This window comes from Rhipicephalus sanguineus, unplaced genomic scaffold (genome assembly GCF_013339695.2).
Source record: "Rhipicephalus sanguineus isolate Rsan-2018 unplaced genomic scaffold, BIME_Rsan_1.4 Seq1236, whole genome shotgun sequence".
Lineage (NCBI taxonomy): Eukaryota > Metazoa > Arthropoda > Arachnida > Ixodida > Ixodidae > Rhipicephalus > Rhipicephalus sanguineus.
This window is the reverse complement of record NW_023614540.1, coordinates 26032-48069: the sequence shown is the minus strand read 5'-3', so window position 1 is coordinate 48069 and position 22038 is coordinate 26032. Positions and strand designations below refer to the sequence as shown.

Genomic DNA, 22038 nt, shown 5'->3' with positions numbered 1-22038 from the left:
GTCTCTTGTTACCAAGCAATAAACTTCCCGAATGCGCTTCCATTAACTCAGCAACTCGCTCCCATGTGAAGCCACGTCGCAAAGAACTCATGTTTTCTTGGTGGCCATCACACGGAAAATTTAATACTATTGCAATGCATTGCCTCCGTGTGACACCCACACAGTCGTTGTAAAAATAGAAGCAATGGGTTTTTACTCACCAGTCCGTACATTCTCTGGCTTAAAACGATTGTTCATCCAGTGAAAGCTTCAACGGCCCCTTCATTCCCCTGAAGTCAGCTGAATGCGCTTCGTGAAAGCATTTGAAGTAGTCGAAACAAACAGAATGAAAGCAAGTGTGTTGGCCGGCAGTAGCTCGAAATATTTACAGTGAAACGAAACAGCGCGAGACCCATCCGAATCAGGGGCGTAGCCAAGGGGGGGTTGGGTTGGTTCAAACCCCCCCCCCGAAATTTTTCAGTTTTGCTTGCGTATATAGGCACGCACACATACAAACGCACGCACGAATATACATAAAGTATGGTTGAACCCCCCCCCCGAAAAAATTTCTGGCTACGCCCCTGATCCGAATGCACAGCGAACCGTTACTTGCCGTTACGTCTCCTCTACCACCACTGGCCGCCGTATATTTTGAAATGAGGATAATGATGTCGATAGGCTGCTGACAACAAGTCAGCTAGAAGAAAAATGATGAAAAGATTGGTGACACGGTACCTGGCAAGGCAACACCACTTGGTGTAACAGCAAATTGTTTTATTTAAGTGTAGCATTACACAAAGAAGTAGTCTTCTGCTATTACAAGAATATTTGAATTGAAATCTGGCCCCGACGAGGGTGCCCCTACATGAAATGCGATCCAACACAGAGGTTAGTAGATCCACTCCTGTTGTTTGAAGTTGGAGTGCACCGCGGTTGATTTTTTCGCCGTCTGTAGCAGTTTCTAGAACTTGAGAGTTTCCGGGGCCTGGTTTAAATTGGCTAAACCGGAAGGTGCCATGACTTAGTTCTTTGGGAGTACAACAGTTGTTTGATGAGCAGGCCGTTTATGCATCTGGTGTTGCATTGCAAGGAGTGCAAAGAAAGTAGTTGCGAGGCTCTTTTTGGGCAAACAGCGGTAATGTACCGGCACAACGGCTCTGCATAGAGGGAGGTAGTTGAGGCCTTCCATATCGGACGAGAGGGGCCTAATTGCATAAGTCATCTTTCGCTTAGTCTGCAGGAGGCTGAGGTAGCCTTTCTCAGAATACACGTGAAATGATTGTGCTAAGCACAGCGGTGGAAGTGCTGCACTATTTGCACCACACTGCACCAATCCGTTTCTGCTGCAACATCCTGCTCGAAAACGCATTATTGCATTGAAACTGCTACCAAACAGTCTCTGGTGCCTTCGTGTGCCGCTGTCATCTGTGACATGGTGCCCAAGCGAACTCCTATCATGATCATCACCTGGGCACTCTCTATGATGCCGGTGACAGCAAAAAAAAATTGGTTTGCCGCACAGGTGAAGCAATAAATGCGATAGCAAGAAATTGTAATGTTTTATGAAGTAAGGCTAGCAGCTAACGCTTGGGTCTAATCTTGCGTAACTTTGCAAAACACTGGTAATATGGCAGGGAGCAAAGCGGTTTTCGTGCTGTCTGTTGTCTCAATGCAAAGTAAGTGGGCCATTCGCCAATGCTAGTCACCGTGCCCTTATGGTCAAAGTTTGCAGTTGCTGCTCAAGCAACACAGACCCCCCCCCCCCCCCCCCGCGTCCTTTCGTGCTCCTTACAAAAAACGGGCGGCGCGTTTTCTCTCTGCTTGAGAAGCAATCGAGGGCAGGCCTCGCACGCGAGGTTATGTTATTGAGGCACCCTTCTTGCTACGAAGATGGCCTGCTCGTTTTATCTCTGCTTCAGCCGCATTTGTCCCCAACGCTTGTGTGCTTTTACTCGCGCGTAGGACATATGATGAACGGGTTGATGTTAACAATTTAGACTTTATACGGAAAATGATGGGGACTGCAAAAACCCGCCGAGAGTGTCCTTATAAATTGATATCACAATAAAGTGAACATTTCAGTTCTCTGGTCTTTTCATTTGTACATGTCAGCAGTTGTGTTAATGTGAACATTTAAAAAAGTTCTCTAAGTGTAGTCAGGTTTCGCTACACTCACAGAAAGATAGAGTAAAAAGGCCGTCTTTTGTCTTATACAACAATAATCGTCATCTGGCTTGCTTACATTTCCTTTCTTGAAAACTCAGCGCTGGCCACTTTCCTGCCAAAAATGCTATGTCACACTGATAGCGCACATGCCGTTCGTGACCAGAAAGTGCCGGGAACGCGGCATTAATGCAAGGAAAGAAAGGTGAAATAAATGACGATTATTGTTGTGGGACAAAAAGATGCCCTTTTTACTCGATCTTTTCTGTGAGTGTCCATGTCTTATCTCTACGTTCCTCTCGGTTCTCATGTCATATGTGGCGCTTTAATGAGGGCCAGTCAGCTGCTATGTTTTAATGATGGTAACGTATATATGTGTATGTATGTATATATGTATGTATGTATGTATGTATGTATGTATGTGTATGTATGTATGTATACGTATGTATGATAGATATATATATATAATCCACTGGAATTTTGAGTGTTTAACAAAAAGAGAAAATTTCAATTAACAATGATGTTTCACCCCTAAAAGTCTGCTCCAAAACTAACTTGCATTGCACTAAGACATACCTTTTGATGCTCCAAAGCTGCTCAAAAACTCCCCTTTTACCGCTCCAAAGCTGCTCCTCCAAAACAGCATTATTCCTGCTCCAAGAGACTGAAGCCCGCTTCTACCCCTGTGAGCGCTGGTGCATTTGATCTTTTTCTATCAATTCGTTTGATCTCTTGCAACTGCTGTAATGGCGGTTTTGTTTCCCAGGGTCTTCAAATGGTCTGCGATTTTTGCTTCACGACTGCCTTGGCGCGCAAGGTGCTTGCTCCAGCTCTTTGTGGCAGACACTGCAGAATTTTTGAAATGTAATGTAACAATCTGTGCATTATGATATTGTTAACTTTTCATGAACAGTAGCAAAGAGCACGCTTGTTTTGTCATTTAAAGCACTTTCCAATCAAATTCATTTCAGAATATGCAACAGCGGCCATCACCGAAACAAACTCATCGGTGCAATTTTGATGGTTCCAGACCAAGAAAGCACTCCGCTGCTGCGAGCGCGAGGAACATGTTGATTGCTCACCGCTGACCGTTATTTGCCGTGAAATCGGGCTATAGGTGGCAGCACCGTCGATGCGTTAGTGTGGATAGGCGGTTGGCGGCTTGTATACAAATTTACGCAGCGGTGCTTCGCCGTAGGCAGTTTGAGTCGATTGTCGGCGAATGAAGCACGTTGACTGCAGCCTAATGGTGATATATACGTCCCCCATTGCCACATTAATGCGCGAAGCCGAACTAACACATGCGCCGCTTGTGTGCACACAAGCGGCGTATGTGTTTTGTTGATACAAAACACATGCGCATGATACAAAACAAATTGATACACTCAGCGTGCACTCAGCTAAAACAAAACAGCTCTTGGATTTCCGTTTAAAAGACTGTTGCCATGGCATTTTCTAAAGAAAAAGAGAAAGAGAGGCTTTCAACTGGACTCTGTTATATTGTCAGTGAAACAAAAACACAAGTTTTTAGGAGTCATATGTGACAAGAAACTTAAATTTCTTACACAGTCTGAAGACTAAAGCAATTAAGCCGTCCAATGTCCTCAAGTCCTGTCCCGAAAGTGCCGTGGCTCTGGCTGTAAATTCCTCTCATATCTGCTGTTTACTGGTATTTAGTAAATTTGACTAGGGTAGTGTAACATTCGGTTCAGCCAGAATGTACCTTAAGCGGCTAGACCTCATACATAACAAAGTGCTACATTTGTCAACCTGTGCCTGTTCCTGGCTTGTACTTGGAGACTAACAACAGCTCTTGGACAACAGAGGAATGTAACTCATGCTTACGCGCATCCTAAAAGTTTGTTCTTCAGCAGACCACATATGCTGTAACGTTATCACATGCTTCAAGAAACAAGTACACTACGTGAACAAGCCAAATGTGATAAGATCACTGACACTTAAAAATTTTCAGATTTCACGTTCACTCTTGTTTCTCCCTTTGGCAATGACGATCGCTGATTTGAAATCTGGGGCGCAGCCGCAGCCTTAGCAATGCTGTGAGGCCTTCGTGAGGCCTTCGAAATCGGGAAGCAGGGCAAAGCATGTGTGAGTGAACCCTCGGTTTTCCTCACAGATAAAAAATTCGCTTTTCTAGATAGCTGGTAAGCTTCGCGTTGGATTTTTTTCAGTGTTTCACACGTTCCATGCTTTGTACTGTTAGGTGTGTAACTTTGACATGGCTCAGGTGTCCTGTTACGCATGCGCTGCTGATTCATGTGTGGGGGTGTGCAATTCTTCAATAATCATTCAGCTGTAAGTCCAGTGCCTGTCCTGTCTGGTTGTTCTTCTTCATTGTCTTCGTGTGGTTTTTCGCTGGTTTCATCTTCCGATTACTATGAACCAACTCGCCCAGAAGGCTATGTTACTGAACCTTTTTTAATTCATTCCATTGTTGGGGTGATGTGTGTCTGTGTTTGCGCAGGTGCTTTAGTTTACACTTCAAGTTCATAACCCCTCTCATAACTGCAGATTTTTACATCTTGTGCGCACAGCTCTGTTTGGAATTCGCAACTTCCACGGCCTATAGGTGGCGCGACTGTTCATCCAACATGGCGGTCGTTGAGATTATCGGCCCGCTGCAGACGATTTAGGAACGTACATGTTTGGCGAAGAGCTCAGTTCTTTGCGCTTCGGCTGCACTCCGATGTATGTTTTAGTGAAAGCAGGGTTGCGGTGACATATTATAAAGTAAAGGAATGTCGGGTACGTAATTGGAACCTCATTAGGAAGATAAATATGCACACAATTGTAAATAAAGCAAACACACTAGTCGCGTTGCTTGCGGCGCTTAATCGCGCGTTGCAACCCCTGCTGTGTTGTTAGCACGATGTGGTAGTAGGAGACTCAGTAAAGATGTCTCAGTAATATCAGAGACAATCTCGGAGACATGCTTTATCTCATTTCTGCTTGCATTGCATTCTGCCGCGTAGCTAGCTCAGCTCCATTCAAAGCACGAAGTAATGTAAGTAAACGAAAAAAAAAAAAGATGTGTTGCCCTTCGAGACCGAAGCACAAGAACCACTTGAGGCATGTGCGATTATCGGAAATACGATTTATTGCGCTTTCTTGGTAAAAAGAGAAAAAAAAATCAGCGGAATGCCACAATAGGTCGACAAGCAGCGAATGAAACCAGCGCGAGACGCAATTTTCACGTTTAAGATGTGACGTTCCTGTTATCATCCTACGCTTTCGGTGTTTATGAGAAGTGCAATAAGTAACATCGTACGGGACAGGGACGAAAAAACAGCACCATCAGCAAGTAATACCGAACAAAAAGCTGGAGATGTGAAGGTCACGGAGGCACTTCACAGCCACTTCAGACGTGGAATGGTGCGATGGACGCTTTGAAAGCGGACTTTTCATTATATTCTAGAGGTGGAACGCATTCCTAATCAGTTTGGTACTGTCTGCACAGCGACTGTGTCGAGCGGAGGAACGAAGCGCGAGAAAGGTGATATGAGGTAGTAGACATATACTCAAACGCAAACTTGGATTCTACATACATGCATGGGCCTTGGTTATTTGCTTGCGAAGTCTAACCCGCTTAACCACTCACGGGTTTTCGAGGCGTTAATCTGAAGGGGAGGCTTTTGCTTTGCCTCCCGCTGTAATGTGAGCACCGAGGCCCGCAGTAAAATCAGTTGCCTTTTTCTTTTATTTTCCGTTCACATTGAGGAGCCGAGAGTGTCACGTATCGAGACCGTGCACACCGTCGCAAAACGACCCCAAACGAGACAAAACAAGTGGCAACATTCGCTGACTGAAGCGGGTCCAACATTTCAATAATCTCAACAGAGCTTCCGGCGGCCACCACTCGGCGGCGCCACGGTACCTGGAAGTTGCGAATAAAATGCTGAATACAGTATTTGACAGAATCTTTAAGGCTCGTCCACATGTTTTCAACGTGACTATTTGTGTGATCTTCTAGTGTAGTGCTAAGGCAATCAATAATATCGTTATCACTGCAACGTGTGTAATCCTTGACATGAACAACCTTTTTATTTGTTGCAGCATTAGCAGAGTTAACATCCAAACAAAAAGAAAGCAAGCTGTGATCAGAAATACCAGGTTCTACTCTTAAAACTCCTGACAAACAGTGCTGTCCAATAAAGCCTAAGACGGCATTTGCACATGTGTATAGTCGCGGACAACTTTTTTTTGGCAATGAGGGGAAGGCTACAGGGCCGAACTACGCGTGTGCTGCCGCTGAAGAATATAGTCCCGCAATTGCGTCCGTGTTTTCTGCATGAGAATAAAAAACAACATTAATTTATTTTCTACAGGCCGCTGTTTGAAAAGAGGGTCAGCACGCACCAAGGAGATATTTATATTTGCTTTACTTTATGCAGTTTCATTTCGCGTTTTTGCATGTGTAGAAACGTCGCAATTTTTACGTGCACTTCACAGTCAAATGGCGTCATCTTCAGGTGAGCGCTCGTCACCCTCCAGCTTTTTCAACGAATTGCCGAAGGAGCTTGTGACGAATTTCACTAACAAATGGCTGTCTAAGCCTTTGACGGCCGCTCAGATAATCAAACGGCTGTCACAGGAGATACAGAAGGTTCACAAACCAAAACTAAACTTGAAATGCGCGTTGAACTGGACTAATTCGCGGAGCAGTACATGTGCAGTGGCTTCGCCCCCGTAGCCTTTCCTTCATTGCCAAGAAAAGTTATCTGCGAGTATAGTCACTGCAACCTGCTCTAGATTTAGTGCCAACATAATATCTAACACAGCATCACCATGATCACACTAACCATACACAAGTTTACTCCAATCAATACCAGGCACGTCAAAATCACCTGACATGACTACATTTTTCCAATTTAGCGAGAGCACTTTGTCGTACAATATAAGAAGATAAGACAGTTCAGAATCAGCCCGATACAGCACATGCTATAAATGAAAAACTATCCAGGGAAACTTTCACGAACAAACTTTCATGTTCGGTAATTTGAGACAAAAGACTATAATTTTTATATCTAATCTGATCGCGCCTGTACATCTTATATCCAACAATTCCGACAACAAGCTCATCGATTGCTAGGCCAGAATTGACATTGTGCATATTTCTCACCTAGACCTGTACAATGATGTCATGCCCTTTTAACTACAGCTGTGCTAATAGCGAAAATTGTGGGTGCAAAGTGAATTCGCATAATGAAGATTGAGTGCGAATCGAATAATTTTTGAATATTTCTCAAATATTTTTCTAATACTTCGAAGCAAAATTACAGAAAAAAGTTGCAGAGAATCCCTAAGTATGTTCTTACGAGACAGAAACAATTGCTAGTCACAAACATGGTCAAAGAAGATATTTATTCCTAAGGGGGGTGTGGCTTTCGTATCGCGAAAAGCAACAAAAAAAAATCGATTTTCGAAAATTGCATTTTCAGTTTCTGTAGCCCTTTTTCTGATTCCAAAATATCGTCACTGAAAACTGTACAAGTGCGGTAAAAATTTGTTGTGCTTATCGAGGTGGCAAAAATTGTTGCGGAAATCACAAAAAAAAAACTGCGTTAAAAACATTATGCCTTATGGAAGAGGGCACAAAGAATATATTTTAGAGCTGCCATCAGTGAGCTGATGCCATCTGATGCTATTTAGAGCTGCCATCAGCTCACTTCCTTGCAGTGAAGCAAAAGTAGGAGATCGTGCTTACCATGAACAAGAACTCTTTTAAAGCTTTTGTTGGATCTGGCTGTAATCGAAGAGACATTTCCGGGCCATGACAATCACGTTTGTGTCTCTTGAGAAGGCAAGCCAGACAGAAAAAAAGTATGAATGGCTGTGCAGTACCTCTACTGCTTGAAGGCCAGTGTTGTAGGCGTTACTGAAAAAAGTAACTAAATACGTTACTCGTTACACTATAAAAAAGGAACGAGTTACCGCCCTACGTTACCTACAAAAAATGTAACGCGTTACCGTTACCGAAAAATAGTAACGGACGTTACCTCTGCCGTTACTCCGCAATCATAAATTTTAATCGATGTGTCTTTGCTGCACGAACCTACAATAACAATAATTTAAATCTGAAATTTATGTTTCACGTACAACTTCTAACCCAAACAACGAATATACCCAAAATGCTGATTAACGAGTATTGCTTGCACAAATGTACCGGACCTTAGCAATGGTATAGTGGCTTAAGTTGCCTTTAGAGTTACGTGTAATGGCTTCTGACTCTGACACATGGTGAAGCCATTTTTCTCAAGGTGACATTATACAGAATATGAGATTCAATCATCAACGCTATTCGCAAAGAAGGCATCAATGAAATCTCAAGAAATTTACAATATTCTGATGGTGTGCTTCTGCTAGCAAAATAGACGCGCGAATTTTGTAGTAGTAAAGAATGCTTAAATGGGCTAGTCACGTAAAAATATATCTGTGCATAAACATTTTTTGTTTACTTTAACCTGCACAATTACCGCAAAAATTGCGAGTGTTTGTGAGGTGTTCAAGATCAGCCTCACTCGCTCAGGAGTTCAATAACCAGAAACTTCGCTGCAGTTGCAGATAGAAAAAGCAAAATTTATTTTTAAAACAAAGTTGATAAGCCTTATCAACTTTGTAGTTACTATAAAATGTCGCATATTAGACATTTTTCAAAAACAGTTTCCTTAGCTCTACAAGTTTCAAACAATGCTACTTTACTCTTTGTTTCGCATACATTTCATACACAAAAATCTTCTTTGTAACGATAATACTTGTTTACACGTCGTGAACTTTCGAGAACGGCAGGTAATGAAATTGGTCCCTCCGGGTTGAATATGTTTGATATTTTTTCCCTCGTAAATTATGCAGTTAATACGGAAATTAAGTTCCTTTTCGGGCTACTGGCATGGGACATGCAAAAATATAAAAAACTCAATGAAATCTAAAATATTTATTTTCGGATCCGTGGAATCCGTGGAATCACCCGCGGATCCGTGGAATCACCCGTTTGCAATAACCACGATTAGTACACTAACTGCGGTAATGTCTGCCGTGTTCAAGCTACCTGTAACCGTGGTTAGCAGTAACCGTAGTTAGCTTAACCGCGGTTAAGGCTGTTCGTTGACAGCGGTATTAAGGTAGTGAGTAAAAAAAAAAGATTTTTTGCGTTACAAGAAAAAGTTCTACGTTTCGCGTCCCGCTCGCATTCTTTTTCAGGCTTTTCTTCCAGCCGGGGTCACGCCAATTCTCCACAATAAGGCAGACTCTCGATCGGCAGCGCACCTGTAGACCGGTTGACGTTACCGGCTGTCGCTTGGATGGGGCAGAATTCCACACAAAGCCGCTTAAGTCGACGGCGCGGGAGTTGTCGAATTCGATGCGGTGGTCGTTTACCATGCTATGCTCAGGGAGTGTACTCCTTTGTCACGCGAACTTGCGGACATCGTTTTATGCGCGTGGTATGGAGTAAACCAGCCCTTGCGCTTTCTCTTCGGACGGCCTGTCTTTTGGGCACGAAAAGGCGCAGGTGCCAGCAATCCATCTGCTACATCAACTTCCACGAGAAGCACATGGCGAATTATGCGGCTTTCATCAAGCTTTGTGTGGCGATGGCCCAAACCTCCGCACAAGGAGTCGGCGCGTCGTAAGAAATTGGTCCCCACAATTTCCACACAAAAAAAAAAATAAGCGATTCCGCCCGCGCTTTCTTTGACAATGCCTGGCAGGCCGACAGCAGTCCGACGCTGCGACAAAAGAATTTTCGGGTGAGCTCTGAGAAGACGGCACCCCCAGGATGAAAAAGTAACGAGTAACGTGAAACCACATGTTACCGAAAAATGTTAACGTAAGTACGTTACCCGTTACAGTTTCTAAATTGTAACGAGTACGTTACTAAGTTACCGAAAAAAGTAACGCGTTATCGGTAACGCCGTTACTTGTAACGCGTTACCGCCAACACTGTTGAAGGCTAACCACTGTGTTAGCCAAGAGGTGTTGGAGATTCATGCTCATGAAGAAAAGGAAGATTTCTCGAAGCTCCTTGTGCATGCCTCTTCTTTAATTTTTTTCCCCTTTTCTGCTCTAATCAACGCCATCGTGGTGTAGACGGGTCTCTGATCATTGTCATTCCTCAAACCCTCTGTGCTGCGTTAGCTTGACCGGTGCTGACTGACAACTGCCAAATGAATATTCCCTGTAACATCATTTGTTATTTCACTGAACTTTAAACAATCAATATAATTATTACCGTGGATGTTTTCGCGATAATGAAATTGGCCACTGACGGTGTTGATCCCTTTGACATTGTAGTTTGCCGAGAGGTGAGTGAAAAATTGCAACTGTCTTTGAACCAAAATTGCAAATTCCCTGCTGCATGCATTGCAATAATAATTGGTCCACGTGTTTACGGGAGCCTTGAATACTGATAGGCAGTGTTTTCTGACGTTTAAAAAGGTTTTTACAAACTAAATTTCTCTCTTCAAACAGGCTGACGTAACCAAGATGGACGTACTGGGTACAACAGCCTGCACCTGGCAGCGCAAACAGGTGCCACCTCTGCAGTTTTGTCACTTGTTGAGAAATATGCCCTAGACATCAACAGCATCAACTCTTGGGGACAGACTCCTCTGCATTTGTCTGCCAAGGCAGGTTTATGCTAGAAAATGTCTTTTGCATCAGAGAGCTAATTTGTACATATCTTCCAGGTAGGCCAAGATGATGTGGTTAAACTGCTAATTGACCTGGGTGCTGTATGCAATGTCAGAGATAACAAAGGTCGCACAGGTAAGCATGTATGCTGCCAACTCTGCACGAAGCTGTAATTTTTCAATGCAACTATGAGTCGGTCTTCAATTCTGTACATTAGCTGTTATTTTAACGCGATAGTGTTAAAGAGCTCGTTTTGCAGAAATTCCGGTGTCAGCATCGGTGACGGTGTCATTGGTGTGCGAAAAATCACCATCTTGTCCATGACCAGAAAATCGAGAAAGATGAAAATAAAATAAATAAATAATAAATAAAAACTTCATGCCCGAGTGACAATCGAACCCAGGCCCTCTGCGTGGCAAGCAGGTGTTCTACCACACAGCCGCGCTATTTCTTGAAACCGCTGCGAAAAAAAAACACTATATAAATGTCATGTAGTGGAAGGAGTCTCCTTAACGCATGTAATATTGCGTGGCAAAAGCATAGAATCATGCCAGGCATCAAAGCATGTGAATTGCGCAACGAGTGGGTGTTTTAAAGGCCCCCCTTACAAAGCACTCAGACATATTTAATCATAATCATCAGCAAAAGCATCAACGAAGTGAACAGCTGCGTAGGATCAGGTGTTGCCTTACGGACGCATAGTGGGCCCTTCGCTGATTTGCAAAAGGAATAATGGCGTAGCGGGCACTTAACAACTGTACTTGCAGTAGGCATTCCAGGATACTTTGAAACGGCCAATGTTACGCACACAGCCGTTCGTTTCCTTATGGCACGGTTGAGGCATGCACCGAGAACCGAAGTCATGGCTAGCAATTGGGAAGGCAACGCGCATGGGGCCCGTTTACGCTATCGCGTTCTACTCTTGAAGGCCAAGCTCAAGCGTCCTCCAAGTTTTTGTCTAAGCATTTTATTTACATGGACAATTCCATCTGAGATGCTAAATTTTGATGCACCCTATCAACTGGCTGTAGAAATGCCATGTTTTTAAATGTGATCACGAGATTGTCGAATAATATTCATTATCCCCCTTCAGGCGGGTGCACAATGGTGCATGCCACGAGTGTAAATATCAAAGCAGAAATGAAAATTGAAAATGTGCTACACATACATTTTGACTCACTTCTGATGCTGCAAACATGAAAACATGTTCAGTGGTTTTGAAAGGAGTTGCAGACTCTTGCGATTGTGTGTTTGTACCATTGCCGCTTGAAGCTGTATAAACTGGAGAAATTTGTAGATATGTAAAAAGTGAGAGAGGCGGAGAAGATTCATTGGATATCATGATGGAAAAAAAGAAAATGAGTAACTATGGCAAAGCATTTATGGCAATTTAAAGGGAAGGACTTTACTGCTTGAAGTGAGGTTGGGTTACCTTAGAGTGCTTAGTTATAAGATTCAGTAAAGAAGGAGATACTTATATTTGCTGTGGGAAAGTTAGGAAAATAACAGAGCACGTTTTAGTTGAATGTGGATATACATGCCCAGTTGTATGTTTTAGCAGTGGCCTGCCTGACCTCATAGTTTAAAGGGATGGCACAGGAAAGATGGAACGTGTCCATGATACAGATCAGCAGAAGGCATTTGGAGGTGGAAGGAAAACAGCGCAAAAGACGGAGCACAAGAAGAAGGAAGACACAAACAACGCTGACTTACAACAAATGTTTATTTGTCAACACTGCTCAATATTTGTCAACACCGTGTACAAACACAGCCAAGCATCCACTTTAGCCGCATTTGGAGGATTGCTTGCGAAAAAGCAGAGGGTATGGACGAACTAGATAGCTGGAAACCAAAGTATCGTAAAAAGCAGAAATTTATGCTATGAATTTAGAGGGTTTGTGTGTTGGAGAAATATTAATTCAGGCAGGCAGAGCATTAGGCAGAACTAAAATTATATTGTGTAGAGGTCACCACAGTTAGCCTACATGTTAGACTACCACCGGAATGTGGCACCTCCTGCAACTTGTGTGTATATTATATTGAATTAGAATATTGGGCGCGAAGCCCAACACTGGAAAAGCTGGCACTAGACGTCAGCGTGATGTGCTTGGCAGGATCAAGTGCTAACAGTGGCAGCGTTGTCTGCTTTGGGAGCACCATCGCGTGCTGAAGACAGAAAATCGGGATATGCCACCTTTGCTGTAATTCTGATTAAGTGGGCAGGTTTCCCCGCTTTGACTTTGCACTTGACAACACCTGAAAGTACAACAATATGTAGTAGCTATCTTCGAAGGCGCCTGATATGGTGCTATGTTATGGCCAGCGCTCAGGGCCGCACAGCAGGACATATGCAATGAAGCCCACTGTCAGCCTTCACACGTGTTCACGGGTTAAGAAGCTGCATGAAGCTTGGATTCTGAAACTTGGAACTTGTAATTAGCCCTTTCTCACCGAGTTTTTTCTCCAAAAGCAATACTAAAATAATTTTTTTTATTTGCCTATGTGATTCTATGTAACTTGAAACAACTAAAGAACTATTTGAAGGTGTGTTATTCGCAAGATACAAGCAAAATGTTTTTTTAAACATGCAGAGGATTGATTTCACTGCACTGCAGCACAAAAAGTGCCCTAGCCTTTCCAGTCTTTGGTGCAGAAAATCTCTTTGAAACTTAAAAGATAATGCACAGGGACAAGAGAGCCTGAGAAAAAAAAAAAAGATGGCTGATCCCTCCGTCATAGGAATCAGTATAACACGAAAGTGAAACGTGTTGTCATAGAAGTAGTTGATTGTTTATTAGCGCCAAGAACGAACACTGGCGGCATGGTAGTCGTGGCGATGTGACGTCACGGCAAGGACTCGCCTGCTCCATGGCCGAGGATCACCTTTTTCTGCGCCCAGCATGTACCCGCTCTTTCGCGTTACGGTGGTGATTATTCCTTCTTTTTGCGATGAAAATCTCCCAAGGTAGAAGTTTTCACTACTAGCGAAAGTTAATTAACCTTTAGAAAGTTTGGATAACATAGCTTATAATGCGCAAACTCCCATTTGAACGGAAGATTCACTGTGAAAATGGTGATTCAGGCCTGCAAGACATTCGTTCTTTTCACAGTGTACTGCAAAAAATCGTTGCTAAAAAACATTTACGTTAATGGTTCTAACTTCATTACAACTTGGCATAAACTCTACGGTTAAAACACGTGTCCCGAAGTATTACAAATGAAATTAGGATGTTATCAATTCACTAACTACATTGCGGTTTAGCTTACACGTTATGTCTGCCTCTGCAATAATCTAGGTAATTTGACAGAATTGAGCTTTCTGTTACAGGAGACTTTAGATGAATCCATCTATCGTAAAGGATCACTTGACATATTCAGAAAATAAACAAAATAATATTGGCGCACACACGACGGTTTCGGAAATGCAGATATGTTGGTATACTTGGATTATGTAAACATTTCTTCTTAACAGTCGTCAGGGGTTATGTGGTCGGATACCCTGATTTGAATTAACTGCTGGTCCAGTCAACCACCGCATCACAAACGGTAATATTTAATTCACGTGGGAGCACTGATGATATCAATCACTTGCAAAACAAATGCCAGAAAGTCGAATGAGCGTTCTGAACTGTTTCGATCGTACGCTCAACGACGTGGCCCACGTAATATTTAAACGTCTTTCGCCTCAATGCGTCAATGCCTGGTTTTGGACGTCATGTCCACATACAGGTTGGTGATGCTCGGGGTAATCAAATGCAAGGAAAATTTATTTACGGGCTGGCTATCTAAACGGGTACGTACGAGTGTAACAGTGCCGTTGATACGATCCTGCATGAAGACATGATCTGACAGCAATAAAGAGTTTCTGCAATTAACCTCAGCTTGATTTTGTAGTGCAATGAAGCCCCGAAATTATTGCGAGGAAAACACGAGAAAACAACATGGGTGAGCGAGTACACAAAAAAAAAACCTAACATAAAAGCTGCAGCGGCATTCTCGGGCGAGCGCTTTCGAGATATTTTGCAAGACTCGATACTGCATGCCATTTTATAACAGTGAGTGGGGCTCGGCACACTGGCAAAAATGCTGTCCCCAGATATGCGCATGCATTCGATGCAAATAACACTTGTGGAGGCGAAGCCATTCTATATATATCTTGAAGGAATCGGCCGTGAACAACGCAACCTATGATGTAAATAAGGTGTCTTATGAGTCAAAACCACTCAGTAGAATAATTTTGGTCGCCTTCCATTTTTTTAACTTGCTGCTGTATCTAAGCACATGCATGTTCTTGCTGTTCACCCCCGTCGGAATGTGGCTGCCGTGACCAAGAATCGAACCCATCCACAGTGTTAGCAGCGCGACACAGCAAAACCTGATCGCCCCTTTTAAAATGTTTACGATGGAGCGCGGGCACTGTTGGCGATTGTACTGAAAAAGTGGATAGCTTTTTATTGTTTTACTAGGAACAATATCGATGCTGTTCTCATCTTTCATTTGCATCTTGAGACAAGCAAAACGCAAACAGCGGAACAGCGAACGAAGCGAGCGCATGCTACGCCACGGCAGGCTTCGAAGAGTCCGTGCCTAGACGTCATCTAGGCTTCCCCGGGAGCCAGGCGGTGCCATCCCAACTTCTCGGGGATAATAGTGCATTGGTATATTAGAGCCTGTACAATGTCTATTGTTGTTTGGCAGATATAGCACCGCTTGATGTGGACGCACCGAGGTCGACACCTGGCGGCACATCTCCACAGACGACTAACGCCCATGATCATAATTTAACCTTTGCGGTAGCTGAAGTTGTCAAGGTATACCTGGACACCGCATATGGTGAAACCACAAAGATGGCACCAACAAGCACACTGTAAACACTGATATTCTATATGCACTCCTTCAAAGCTTTGTGAAACATGAAGAGAAAGGCGACAAACATCGTGTCTTTCCTCTAGCCTGGCCTTTAATTCTCATAGGGCAAGCAGGGAACGCGGTGCGACAGCCAGGCAAGTGTTGGAGACCTGTAAGCACATAGTAAACACTGATACTCGATATGCACTCCATCAAGTGTCGTGAAACATGAAGAGAAATGCGATGCGTGTCATGTCTTTCCGCTAGCCTGGCCGTTAATGCTCACAGGGCAAGCGGGGAACGCGGTGCGACAGCCAGGCTATAGTGTACTAGCCAGGCAAGTGTCGGAGAGCTATTTTTCGACATGGATGGACGGTATGAGTGAGGCTTGCGCTAAAGCGGCCACGTCACGGTGTGTTCATGCATTGACGAAATTACACTTCCATTGGAAACGCGCCGAATGGGACGGTCGTAGCAACGGCGTGTTGCCGGGGCTAATTGCGGAGGCAACGAAGTTTTTTTTTCCAGCCTGGTGGCACACGTCACCGCCCCGTTATAAAGGGGACGCTCATAGCATCCATCCACGAGCACTGTGAGAGGAAAGTGTGAAAGATAAAAGGCGCGTCCATGGAGCCTCCGTTATGTGTTTGGCAGTAGCTGAGTGGGCTAAACACCTGCCATCGTCGTGGAATGAGAGGGCATGGGTTCAACTCCTGTCAACAGAACTTTTTCTTATAGCTTTTTTCTTGCCATCTGATGGTGTTTATTTTCCTGACGTATTTCCGTGACGGAAATACGTCATAAAAATCTTGGTGGACCCCAGCATAAAACTTTCGTGTTAAAAGAGCATTGGATGTGCCAGTGAGGGTTTATTTACGTATATTAGCATCCACTGCCGATACACTGAGCTGCGGTCGTCGTCCAAATCCGATTATTTAGAAAAAATATGCTGCTCTGTTTATTTGCTGCCACACTCGCATGAGAACCGAAATTCTTCATTCCGAAAAACTTTGGCAAACAAGCAGTTTTCATTTTCTTCTTCTGTCTTTCATTCCCCCCCCCCCTTCCGCCCTGGACAGAGCTGTTGCCAGCACGCGCACACCACTTGCGCACAGCAGTGGACGCCATTTTCTAATTCGGGTTACCAGAATCTAGTCCTTTGGACAAAATGCATACTTTGAGCGTGTTTTTTTAATTTTTACTGCACCATCTGTTCAAGCCAAAGAGAACAAGCAAGATGAATGAGGGTAGCTCAATTGCGGTGCTTCCAAATGCTTCTTTCAGTGTGGACGAGCCCAGCTCGTCTTTGGTAAGAGCCACGGAGAAAGAAGTACTTGAGGAGTAGAATCTCTAGGCCGCGGCAGCGCGAGAGGGCGGCGCAGTAGCGTCACGGCGGAATGCGGTTTACGCCGAAGCACGGCAGATGACGCTTTCAGCCTGCTGCCATCTTTTACATGCTCTTCTGTGGACACGACGCATAAAAATCGTGTTAGCGCCTCATACATTGTGAAATTTCTAAGATTTCTGTCTGTAACATCAATCGGTAGATATGACAGATATTTTAGCTGCAGTTACTAATCGATACTGCCAGAATTATAGGCCGTGCAGCGCTTGAAACGAACTGCTAGTAGTGGCCCCTGAGCAGACGACGTCTGCCGCCGTATGCACGCGCTCCTCGCTCATATGTTGTGCGCGTGCATACGTAGGTGGCCTTGGGAGGGAAAGTTCCCTTCGCGATTTGCTGGTTTCTTTCTCGTTAGCGCTCTGAGTGGCTTCCGCGCATTGCGCCGGCGGCGCCGACTCCTCGATGTTTGCGTGCACTTTTCACGCCGCGACAAAGGAGAGTGCAGATTTCGACTAGTGCTTCTTTAGGATGGGGCGGAAATATGTCGTGCCGAACTGCAGCAGTGAATACGCGTCCCGCAAGGACAGGTAATTACCTTCAAAGTTCCGAGTGACTCAGTGAGGTTGGAAGCGTGGGCTCGCGCCATACCAAAAAAAAAAAAAAAAGCGACAGCTGACGCCTCGTGACTATGTTTGCGAGAAGCACTTTTAGGACAGTGACATAGATAGGCGGCGCTATTATGGCGAGACAAACCGAAACGGCCAGTGTTGTTACGAGACGCCGTGCCTTCAGTCTTTACGCGCACTGTCCCAGCTACTTGTCTGCTGTTCTCAAAAAAGACGTGAAACTTCGACCACCTGGGGTTTTGTAACGTGCACCTAAACGTAAGCACACGGGCCTTTAGCATTTTGCCTCCATCTAAATGCGGCCGCCGCAACAACCTAAATCTGAATTGATGGATACCTAATTCATTGAGTTCATGTTATCAAAAATTATATATTTGCGTTGCACAAAATATATCACGCTGGTAGTTTTCCTGTATGTGACGCCATTTTTCTCGTTAATTTACTGAAAAAACTTGACTGCGCTTGAAAATATGGAGCCGGCGAGGACGCACAAACATTCATTCGGGCATGAAGCGCGAACGGAGACGAATGGTGGTGGTGGTAGTGGTTTGAAGAGGAAAAGGCGCCTAATTTCTGCTGCCCGGTCGGGAGCATGGCACAGCGCCGACGAATGGCTGAACCATTCGTCGGCGCTGCGCCATGCTCCCGACCGGGCTGCAGAAATTACAATGGCTGAACCGACGAGCTTCGTTGGAGATAGTGACTCTAGTTGGAGAGTGCGGTGAGAGCGACGCGTGCATTTTTCCTTCTCCGCTAGCGGACTCTCACGACAGAGGGCGCGTGAGAGCTGTGTAAATAAGGTATTAGGCCAACATAAAACAAGGAAGCTTCTTTTTTTTTTTTCTTCGAGCCTGGTGGCAGACATGTCACCGCCCCGTTACAAAGGGGACGCTCATAGCATCCATCCATCCATCCATCCGATTCCGTGACTTTATTAGGACGCCCGAGCGAGCGCAGTTTCGCCTCCTCAAGAATTCTTGCTCCGTGGTAAGAGCAGTACAAACCTCGTGGACGAGCTCGGCTCATCTGCGGTAGGGAGAGGGTTAACATCCATCGGCTACAACATATGCATGAAGATTTGTGCTTCGTGTAGGCCTGCGGTGTTCGGTGAGTAGCGGAAAGCGCTCATTGAAACGTTCACCGGTGCACGCTAGCTGGCTAATGGCAACTTTCTCCTGTTAGCTGGCTTCCATATCGACTTCGAAATCAGGTATACTCCCAAATTCAGCTTAGCAAAACGTTTTCTTGGGCTAGTCGGTTCATGACTTCTGTAGAAAAATTGTAGTGCAAAACAAGGACCGAAAAAGAACAGGACTGGCGCTAACTTGTAACTGGAAGTTAGCACCAGTCTCGTGTCCTTTGTCGGTCCTTGTGTTGTTTTGCACAATTTTCCTACAGATCCCAAATTCAACTTACCGTATTTACTCGATTCTACCGCGCCCTCCATTGTAACGCGCACCCGTTTTCCGCGACGGGAAACTGGCCCTCCTTTTGTCCACAGAAACTTTTTCGTGAAGCTTTGCTGTAAAAAAATCTGCTTCTGTTTGCGCCAGTCTCGCACGCACGTTTCGGGAACTCCGAACGACCGCGATGCGGCCCGATTTCCGTCCGTCTCTCTGCACATGTAATAACTATTCTTTTAATGCGGCATCGTGGTACACTAGTCTATATTTGGAGTCGGCACTTTCCATGCCGTCGATGCGAACGCAGAACGGGATGACAATCTCCTCAGCACACGTACGAACTGAAAAAAAAAAAATGGCAGAAATGGCCAAGGTAGCCATAGCCAAGGCGCGTAGGAGGCGGCCATTTTGAAATGTCGATGGCAATACGATAACCGAGTTTCTTTTTTTTTTCGGTACTCGATTCTAACGCGCATGCGATTTTTGGACTCTTTTTCCCGGAAAAAGGTGCGCGTAGATTCGAGTAAATACGGTAGCCCATAATGAGAAAAAGCACAACTTGAACAGAGACTCAGAAAGAACCACAGGACCTTAAGGGGGCAGACTGGTCTTTGGGACTGAAAAGTGGTAAAATATTCCATTTTTTAAACATTCAGTGATGTGATTAACTGAAGCTGTTTTGGAGCAGGAAAAGGTCTTTTGGAGCAGCCAAAAACACATTTTGGAGCAGCTAAAAGCCATTGCCGAGTGGAAAAATGGACCCTGTGAAGCAAAACAGTCAAATAAGGAGGAACTCTTTTGAAGTAACAGTTCTGTACAATAATGGGTATTTGCATAACACCACTGGATCACCGAACAGCCCTGCAAGTGTAAACAGTGGCGTTGTGTTCTTTAATGGCTTAGAGTGGCCAAACAAACAACGCAGGTAGGGTTTCCTAACTGCAGTAGAATTTCGGTGATACGAATCTGAAGGGGGAGCGACCAGATTTGTATCGCCCAAAATTTTGTATCATGAAAAAACTAGCGAAATCTGTTTCCAAACCACGATATACGCACAAAACATTTATTTCTGTCAAAAGAACTGGCGTACGCCTTTCTGGGACACGTGAATGGACCAATAAGGGACGGCGCAGCTAGCTGCCGCGAAAGCACACGTCAAAGCTTCGCTTGAGGCCAACTGAAAACTAAGTGCCAAAGTCCGCTCTACACAGTGACATGCGAAGATCGACACGAACGCCGAAAGGCTTCGTGCTTTTCAGGGGTGAAGCAACTTAAGGCCGAGGCTTCTCCGTCCGTTTGGCATCCGTGCGCACGGCACAGCACCGTGTGAAATCGAAACATCAGGTTTAACAGTAGACTAATATCACTCATAATTGTGACAAAACAACATAAAACCCCTGCAAGCACAAACCCTTATACTAGTTGGCGACTTCAATGTACACATTATGGACCATAGGACCTAGCTTTTTCGTCGACTCTCACTTGGGTCCGTGCGCACAGCACAGCACCGTGTAAAATCGAAACATCAGGTTTAACAATAGACTAATATCACTCATAATTGTGACAAAACACATAAAACACTGCAAGCACGAACCCTTTATACTAGTCGGTGACTTCAACGTACACATTATGGACCTTAGGACCTAGCTTTTTTCGTCGACTCTCACTGTCTGCTGTCACGGTATATAGAAAACCGTTGCTATAGTCAAACATATGCGTGTATGAGAATCAAAAAGGTTTCCAATACACAAACATCAATCGTAATTGTGACGTTCGTCAATATAAAACGCCTAAAAGCACAATCCCTTTATACTAGTGGGCGATTTCAACGCAGACGTTATGGACCTTAGGACCTAGCGTTGTCTTTTGACTCCTTTATGTCACTCAATTTACATTATATGGGGCAACGCTCGGGAACGTACGTTTACTCGCCTTACTCACCCATACGATACCCAGAACTTCGCCCACTCGTCATGATTCACCTCGTGGAGATGCGTGGATTTTTTTACTATATTGTCTTTAATCTACCGCCGCGTTAGCCGCGTACCTTCGGAGCTCGTAGTCGCTACCGATGACCGCGTTGATAGCGACCGCGGTCTATCGATGACCGCGTTGATAGCGACAGCGGTTGCGGCAAACGGTAGTTCCGTTTCAAATCCGCGTGTGCTGGCCGCACACGTGCCTTCAAAACTACGTCGTTTTGTTGCTATCTGTGATCGCATCTGCCGCGGTTTTGTCTGCGGCATTTGCAGAAAGCAGCGTCGCTTTGACTGGGTGAGCGTTGGACGCGCGTGCACTTTCGGAGTTTCGTCGCCGCCATACATGACCGTGTCAAGAGTGGCCGTGGTGTTGTCCACAGCGGTTGTAGCAAACGATAACCACAGTTCTGACAATGACATGTGCGCGCTTGCCACGCGCATAATTCCAAAGCTTCCAGCATTCTGCTCTCAGCCGTCGCTCGACGGATTCGGTACCAAGTTCGCATCACCGCCGCGACACAGAAAATTGAGGCCCATTCGATACAGTGGAATTCGGCTGGGGAATTTCTCACGAATTACTACAGCCAGTTACGTTTACATAAGCCTCCTAAATAGGTTTACTATGGGTTCGCAAAAAACCTGGATCTGATTGGTTGTAATTTTTGTTGATGTGGTTAGGTCACGCACAGACATTTCGATTTCCGGGAGGTTTTCCTGCCAACCGTACAAACGTAACAAATGGTTGAAATTCGGGAGACTTTGCAAGTATACACTGAGGCTTTCGTTCGTTGCAGAACTGATTAGCGATTTCGGAGTTCGTGAACATCCTCGGAAATAGAGATTTGGCCTTATCTGCCCAAGAGAAAGGATTCTTTGAGAGCATTCCCAGAACGAAGAGAGTCTCTGCACGAACCACGTGGTGGCCTGAGAGCGTAGCTGAACACTGCGACAAGTCCAAATACGTCTGACATGCAGGTCTTTGGTTTTCAGTACACCTGCTGAATTTTGGTGCGGCTTCGTCGCCTCAATGTGCCTCTTGCTTGTAGCAT

At 44.7% G+C, this 22038-nt stretch overlaps 1 protein-coding gene across 2 annotated transcripts in view; it reads left to right on the top strand.

Moving 5' to 3' along the window:
• LOC119376495 (ankyrin repeat domain-containing protein 16-like) overlaps positions 1-22038 on the top strand; it is a 71534-nt gene that overhangs the window by 44130 nt on the left and 5366 nt on the right. Inside the window, exons 3-4 of one of the 2 annotated variants that reach the window (XR_007414591.1) lie at positions 10627-10788; positions 10849-10923. The exons of the other annotated variant lie outside the window; for it this stretch is intronic. The gene's annotated coding sequence lies outside the window, so the exon portion shown is untranslated. The remainder of the gene's footprint in view (positions 1-10626; positions 10789-10848; positions 10924-22038) is intronic. 2 annotated transcript variants of the gene reach the window in all.